Below are 7,861 nucleotides of genomic sequence, written 5' to 3'. Positions count from 1 at the left end.
CACTTATTTGTGAGTAGAATTATCATTTTACGTTTATCAAGGTGGCAGCTTGCCAAAATCTGTCTAGAATCCAAATTCCCTCGGTTCTTCTACTTATCAATGGTTCGATTAAAATGACTTATGTTGTCACTTCCAACATATCTGTTATATTTTAGTGCCACAAACGACATACAAGAAAAATGTGTTTAATGGATATATATAATACATTATGGTACTAATAGTAGCATACTATAACAGTTGTTGTTTGTTTCAATAGGCTCACCAAAACTGGTCGGATTAAAATTACTTATGTTGTCACTTCTAACATATTTGGCACATTTCACCCTATGAACGACATACAAGATCGATATGTCTTTAATGACTCTATATTATGCATTATGTTACTAATAGTTACATACGATAAAGTTATGCAATAACAAGTTATGAAAGTTATATATTTTTTATAATTTGAGTCACTTTCAGCATATTTTGCACATTTTGCCTCCATGAACAACATACAAGATTGATATGTCTTTAATGACTCTATATTATTCATTATGTTACTAATAGTTACATACTATAAAGTTATACAATAACAAGTTATGGAAGTTGTATATTTTTTATAATTTGAGTCATAGCCCTCAAAGAAGTCACACATTTATGTTGTTTTTTATTGTATAATACCTTTGCTACCTTTAGTATATTTATAGAGCAATATTTATAATGTCAAAACACCACTTGAATTGAAATCGCTTGTCAGCTTGTGTATGGATAATTTTATTAGAAATATACTAATGAGTTTTTACTTGATTGAAATTGGTGCCTAGAATTAGAGTCCCTTTAGAAATCTAAAAAATTGGGGGTGTAAGAACTAGTTCTACTCAACTACTTATGAGGTGTGATAAACACCCAAAACTGTAATATAAACCCCGTAGAGACATTATATATTGGTTAATTATGTGTGTAATAAATGCAAATTAATTGTATTTCCATGTTTTTGTAGGTTTTGACACGTAAACGATGAAATTTCAACAAAATTGGCATTTTGGCATGGAAACAAGGTGAATATACTAATTGGAAAAAAAGACTTTTTATCAAGTCCAAAAGAAGCCCATTGGAAGCTTAAATCAAGCCCATGAAACCTGGTCAAAATAGTCAATTCCGGGTCAACCCTGGTCATATCTTGCATAAAAGTCAGCGAAACTTCAGAAAATCATATATTTTGACTCCAAACTCCGTTTTGGGCGTGTGACCTGTCAAAACGATCAGCGTGACAAGCTCTACACAATGGTATATAGTTTCTATCAATTTAATGGACTAAGAATTAAAATAGGTCCGAACCAAGACAAAGTAAAAATCTAATTACTATTCATCATGATGTCATTAAGTAGAAGCTTATATAATCACCCACTTTCTCCACTTAATAAGTGCACAAACCACTCCTATTTATTTATCTTATAATAGGAATTACTATTCACCCACTTTCTCCACTTAGATTAAATAAATTATATTATAAAAGTAGATTAATTTGCAACCTTTGGATTGAAAATGTAAGATGTAATCTTGGCCACCCATTTCACTCCTTTGAAACTATAAATAGGAGGGGTGGCACTCTAAATAAACTTGCCAATTTACTTGTGATTTGTAGTCTTGTAGCCCTTCATTCTATTCTTCTTCTCAATCTCTAGTTCTTCTTAATTATCTCTTGTAAGTAGTTCATAGGTCCTAGGATCATGAGCTAAAACCCTCCTTTGTGGAAGGTTGATGATGCTCATGTGAGGAGAAGCTCCATTAATGGAGTCATTCATTACTTTAATTTTTCACAAGCTTGTTATCAACATTAACTCCAAAATAGTTTATGTTAATAACAAGCTAGGACTTGTTAGGGTATTCTAGAGATAGAGTACCATAATAAGTCCTCATGCTAGTATGTTGTCTTAGAGATAAGATAAATCCACTAGGGATCAAACTTGGTATTATTCTTGGGTTTGTCTATAAACCCAATAATAATTATAGTTCCTGTAATGAATTGATTAAAAATGGTAGTTATCCTTGCATGAGTGGAGTTAATCCTCCTCATATAACTCTCCACATTTCTCTCTCTTTTATCTTCTTTTTAGAATAAATTTGTTATTAGTAACTTTTGTAACTATAATTAAAAGAAGTAAAGTGTAGTGTAAAAACTTTCACCTAAAGCCTTCTCTCATTTAAGGTTTCTCTTGAGTAGTCTAGCTAAGTTGTGCACAAGTGCTTCAATATTAGGCATGGGACGATTCTTTTACTTGAACTATATTTCAACATGAATCGAGAGTAAGGTAATTGATATAAATGTGAGTTGGAGTAAGTCCAATTTAATACTTATCAAGGTTGCAGCTCATAATTAAAAGAAGTAAAGTGTAGTGTAAAAACTTCCACCTAAAGCTTTCTCTCATTTAAGGTTTCTCTTGAGTAGTTTAGCTAAGTTGTGAACAAGTGCTTCAATGTTAGGCATGGGACGATTTCTTTACTCAAACTATATTTCAACATGAATAGAGAGTAAGGTAATTGATTTAAGTGTGAGTTGGAGTAAGTCCAATTTAATACTTATCAAGGTGGCAGCTTACCAAAATCTGTCTAGAATCCAAATTCCCTCGGTTATTCTACTAATCCCTGGTTCGATTAAAATGACTTATGTTGTCACTTCCAACATATCTGTTACATTTTAGTGCCACAAACGACATACAAGAAAAATATGTGTTTAATGGATATATATATATATATATATATATATATATATATATATATATATATATATATATATATATATATATATAATACATTAGGTACTAATAGTAGCATACTATAACAATTGTTGTTTGTTCCAAAAGGCTCACCAAAACTGGTTGGATTAAAATCACTTATGTTGTCACTTCCAGCATATTTGGCACATTTCACCCCATGAACGACATACAAGATCCATATGTCTTTAATGACTCTATATTATGCATTATGTCAATAATAGTTACATACGGTAAAGTTATGCAATAACAAGTTATGAAAGTTGTATATTTTTTTTTATAATTTGAGTCACTTCCAGCATATTTGGCACATTTTGCCCCCATGAACGACATACAAGATCAATATGTCTTTAATGACTCTATATTATTCATTATGTTACTAATAGTTACATATTGTAAAGTTATGCAATAACAAGTTATGGAAGTTGTATATTTTTTATAATTTGAGTCATAGCCCTTGAAGAAGTCACACATTTATGTTGTTTGTTATTGTATAATACCTTTGCTACATTTAGTATATTATAAAGCAATATTTATAATGTTAAACCACCACTTGAATTGAAATCGCTTGTCAGCTTGTGTATGCATCGTTTTATTAGTAATATACTAATGTGTCTTTATTCTGTTTAAATTGGTGCCTAAAATTAGAGTCCCTTTAGAGATCTAAAAAATTGAGGGTGTAAGAACTAGTTCTACTCAACTACTTATGAGGTGGCAGCTCACCAAAATCTGTCTAGAATCCAAATTCCCTCGATTCTTCTACTGATCCCTGGTTCGATTAAAATGACTTATGTTGTCACTTCCAACATATCTGTTACATTTTAGTGCCACAAACGACATACAAGAAAAATATGTGTTTAATGGATATATATACATTATGGTACTAATAGTAGCATACTATAACAGTTGTTGTTCGTTCCAATAGGCTCACCAAAATTGGTATGATTAAAATCATTTATGTTGTCACTTCCAACATAATTGACACATTTCACCCCATGAACGACATACAATATCAATATGTCTTTAATGACTATATATTATGCATTATGTTACTAATAGTTATATACGGTAAAGTTATGCAATAACAAGTTATGGAAGTTGTATATTTTTTATAATTTGAGTCACTTCCAACATATTTGACACATTTCGCCCCCTGAACAATATACAAGATCGATATGTCTTTATTGACTATATATTATTCATTATGTTACTAATAGTTACATACTGTAAAGTTATGCAATAACAAGTTATGGAAATTGTGTATTATTTATAATTTCAGTTATAGCCCTCGAAGAAGTCACACATTTATGTTGTTTTTTTTATTGTATAATACCTTTGCTACCTTTAGTATATTATAGAGCAATATTAATAATGTCAAACCACCACTTGAATTGAAATCGCTTGTCAGCTTGTGTATGCATCATTTTATTAGCAATATACTAATGAGTATTTACTCTGTTTAAATTGGTGCCTAGAATTAGAGTCCGCTTATAGATCTAAAAAGTTGAGGGTGTAAGAACTAGTTCTACTCAACTACTTATGAGGTTGTAGCTCACCAAAATCTGTCTAGAATCCAAATTCCCTCGGTTCTTCTACTAATCCCTAGTTTGATTAAAATGACTTATGTTGTCACTTCCAACATATCTATTACATTTTAGCACCACAAACAACATAGAAGAAAAATATGTGTTTAATGGATATATATAATACATTATGGTACCAATTGTAGCATACTATAACAATTGTTGCTCGTTCCAATAGGCTCACCAAAACTGGTCGGATTAAAATCACTTATGTTGTCACTTTCAGCATATTTGTCACATTTTTCCCCAATGAACAACATACAAGATCCATATATCTTTAATGACTCTATATTATGTATTATATTACTAATAGTTACATACTGTAAAGTTATACAATAGATGGGAGACCCCAGCCCAACCTACAAGCCCAAGTCACCCCATCAACAAACCCAACCCAAAAAACCGTCGACTCTCCATCTCCAAAAATCAAAACCCTTAATTCGTACAGCAAACTCAAACACTCTCTCACCAACACTCTCATTCCAAATAACCAATGACTACTCTCCCTCTCATTCTGTAACATTTTCTCTTCGCATCATCAATAATTGGTACAAATTTCTTATTCCTTAAACATTTCGGTTTAATGTTAAATTGATTATGTGCTTATGAGGCAAAATTGAGTTATACATTAACATTTTAGGGTATTAGTCAGTTTGAAACCCATTAGGAAATCTAAATGTAACTTAATGTAAAATTTGATTTATGCATTATTTTCTTATTTTTTACTCATTTTTTATTTGCATGGGTTTTTATAGTATGTGGAGTTTGAATTCTAAACTGCAGTTTTTCATTTTGTAATTATTGTTTTGATGGGTTGTGGTTTTTTTGTAATTGAAGTTACTTTTCTTTATAGTATAGCTTATGGAAGAGGCAGGGGATGTAGAAAGAGGGAATATGGAAATTGATTCTACTACAGAAAGGTATGAGGAGAATGCCAATGAAAGTGAAGATACAGATATTGGTGAAGATGGCAATGAAGGTGAAGTTAGAGGTGATGGTGGAAATGATGGGGGAGACGTGAATGGTGTTGATGGTGAGTACCGGCAATGCTAGTATGGCAGTGGCCCAACGGACTCGTCCCTTATGTATAACTATTTTGTGCACGTGGCTTGCAATGTTTGGAATGGGAATGTAATTTTGAATATATGTACTTTATTTATTTAGTATTTATTTATGATTACTTAACTTCGTGTGCAATTTAATTTTGTGCGTTTTATTGTTTTAGGAGCGTGGTCCACTGAAGTGTATTCAACACAATAAGAAGATGAATCAATGGAACATCATGGAAGAATGCAAAAGTTTTAGATCTGAGCTAAAAAAGACAGGCTTATATGACTTGGTGATTGGTGCAGACTAGCCCCCTCTGGATTCCGTGCTTATCTCAGCGTTCGTTGAGAGGTGGCATCAAGAGACTAATACTTTCCACATGCCATTTAGAGAGCTGACCATCACCTTGGATGATGTGTCCCAGATCCTGGGTGTGCCCATTACTGGGAAAAGTGTTCATGGAAGTACCGATAAGGATTTGAAGAAAATGGAGGCGGAGCAATTGCTTCATGAAGTTCTTAGAATATCGTTAGTTGGGGTGAAAGAAGAGTTGGAGAATTTTAGGTCAATGAGTGTGAGGTCGGAGTTTATTAGGAAACAGTTGGCGGAGAAATGCAAACCAAAGGTCAAGAAAAGGGGAAGACTATTAGGAAGGGGTCGAGTAGAGAAGAAATCCAATGTGCAGTAAAGGGATATCTATTTTATTATTTTGGTTTTACCCTCTTTTGCGACAAGACGGGACATGCAATTCCCATTGTTTATTTGAGGTTGCTTAGGGTATGGAAGGAGATCAAAGAGTATGCTGGGGGGCCCGCTATACTTGCATATCTCTATCGGCAACTGGGGATTGCAACATGTGCTGATGTGAAATCGATTTCCGGCTTTATTTTTATTTTTTATTCTAGTCTCTTTAATTATTGATGCCTTAGTATAGTAAATACCTCTAGTAAATATTGTTTTTTTTAAAAAAAATATATAACTGTAGGTATGGATCTATGATCATTTCCCTAGGTTTAGGCCCCACTCTAGCCTAAGGTATATCTTTGAGTTGCCGCGTGTGAAGAGGCACTCAAAATCTAATGTGCAGTATGAGGACCTGACAGTGTCTTTGCAGTGGATACGAGTGATGTTGGATAGGATAGAGCCAGTCGAGGTAAGCATTGGGCTTTTTTTATAGCTTCATTTAATCTCTTTTGGGGATGAAAGTTTTATTTTCTTAATTTATTTTGAAGGTTTATTGGGATCCGTATGTCGATGTTAGAGAGTGGCGCCTGGTAGATGAGATAGTGTTTTATGAAGGTTGTATATGTTTCATGGATATAAATGAGCATTACAACATTAGTAGAGTAATGTGCTAGGTTGGTTATGTGTAGAGTATACCGGAGCACCCACCAAGACCCAACAACACCGTGGTTACTATTTTCGACTGTGGGTATAAGGTTCAATACTCTACTGCGATGCGGTGTTGGGATTTGTGGACCAATCATGTGTTAAGCTTTTCCTATCGAGGACGTGAAGTAAAGTATCTATCAGAGGCGACAATGAGTATTTTGCATTGTATCCCTTCGTAACCCACCTTGTAGTGATGAACCCTGAGCATTTGGAACCATTCAACATTGAGGATCCGACCTACTAGTTAGTGAGTTTTCTTTATGGGGAGCCTTTCTTTATTTGCTTTATTTACTTATTCTTCATTATTTAATTAGTTTGCATTATTTATTTGTTTTTCCTCTTTACTTAATAGCCTTCTTAATTATTTTGCAGTATGACGTTTTGGAAGAAACAGGGCGTATGATTCAAAGCGGTATTGATGCTTGTGCTGATGCAATTCCTGTGGATGCTTTGAGATATTTCCGAAGGGCGTATCAGATGACACAGACAAAGTTCATTCCTGCTGGAGATTGCGGTGATGTTTGATGATGAAGCGTAAAATTGTCTAGTTACGTTGGTCTTGTTTCTCATTTGTTAAGAGTCTTTTGCTTGTGTGTTTGCTGTCTATGACTACTTCTCTACAACTACCAAACTTGTTTGTTTGCATTGTGTGTATCTATGTTTTGTGTATTTAAATGCCATTATAATGAAGAGGAACTTATAAAGAAAGTGATTTATATGTTGATCGATCAGTGTTCATCTTGTTTGTTCAAATTGAAACATTAACAGAACAGAAAAAACAGAAGAAGAACAACAAATTTCCACCAACATTAACAAGATCACTTTTCACATTCGGAATTGTACTGCCGAATAGACACTATTACATGTAAGTCACCAACAGTGTCATACTCCAATTTCTTATTTGGATCTGTTCTACTCTGTAGTGCCGAACAGAAGCATTTCAACATATGTCATCAACAGTGGCATCCTCTAACAATAAGCCTCCACACTTCCTTTCAAAGCATTCTGGCCTTCATTTGCCTTGCACAATTTTTGAAGCCCCTTATTATTTTGGCGTCTTGATGCAAAACAATCACACAGCTT

At 33.5% G+C, this 7,861-nt stretch overlaps 1 long non-coding RNA gene across 2 annotated transcripts; it reads left to right on the top strand.

Annotated features, from left to right (window-relative positions):
* The first annotated feature begins 2,765 nt into the window (after positions 1-2,765).
* On the top strand, positions 2,766-7,401 carry LOC147503363 (uncharacterized). Of its 2 annotated transcripts, none has more exons than XR_015220177.1 (4): positions 2,766-5,372; positions 5,565-6,539; positions 6,619-7,025; positions 7,151-7,401. It is a non-coding gene; the product is annotated as an uncharacterized LOC147503363 (long non-coding RNA). The 2 variants fall into 2 exon arrangements; XR_015220176.1 differs by having other exon boundaries at positions 2,766-5,470.
* Positions 7,402-7,861: the final 460 nt, after the last annotated feature.

This window comes from Coptis chinensis, chromosome 4 (assembly GCF_015680905.1).
Source record: "Coptis chinensis isolate HL-2020 chromosome 4, ASM1568090v1, whole genome shotgun sequence".
Taxonomy (NCBI): domain Eukaryota; kingdom Viridiplantae; phylum Streptophyta; class Magnoliopsida; order Ranunculales; family Ranunculaceae; genus Coptis; species Coptis chinensis.
The sequence above is the reverse complement of the archived record's forward strand: the minus strand, read 5'-3'. Positions and strand labels throughout refer to the sequence as shown.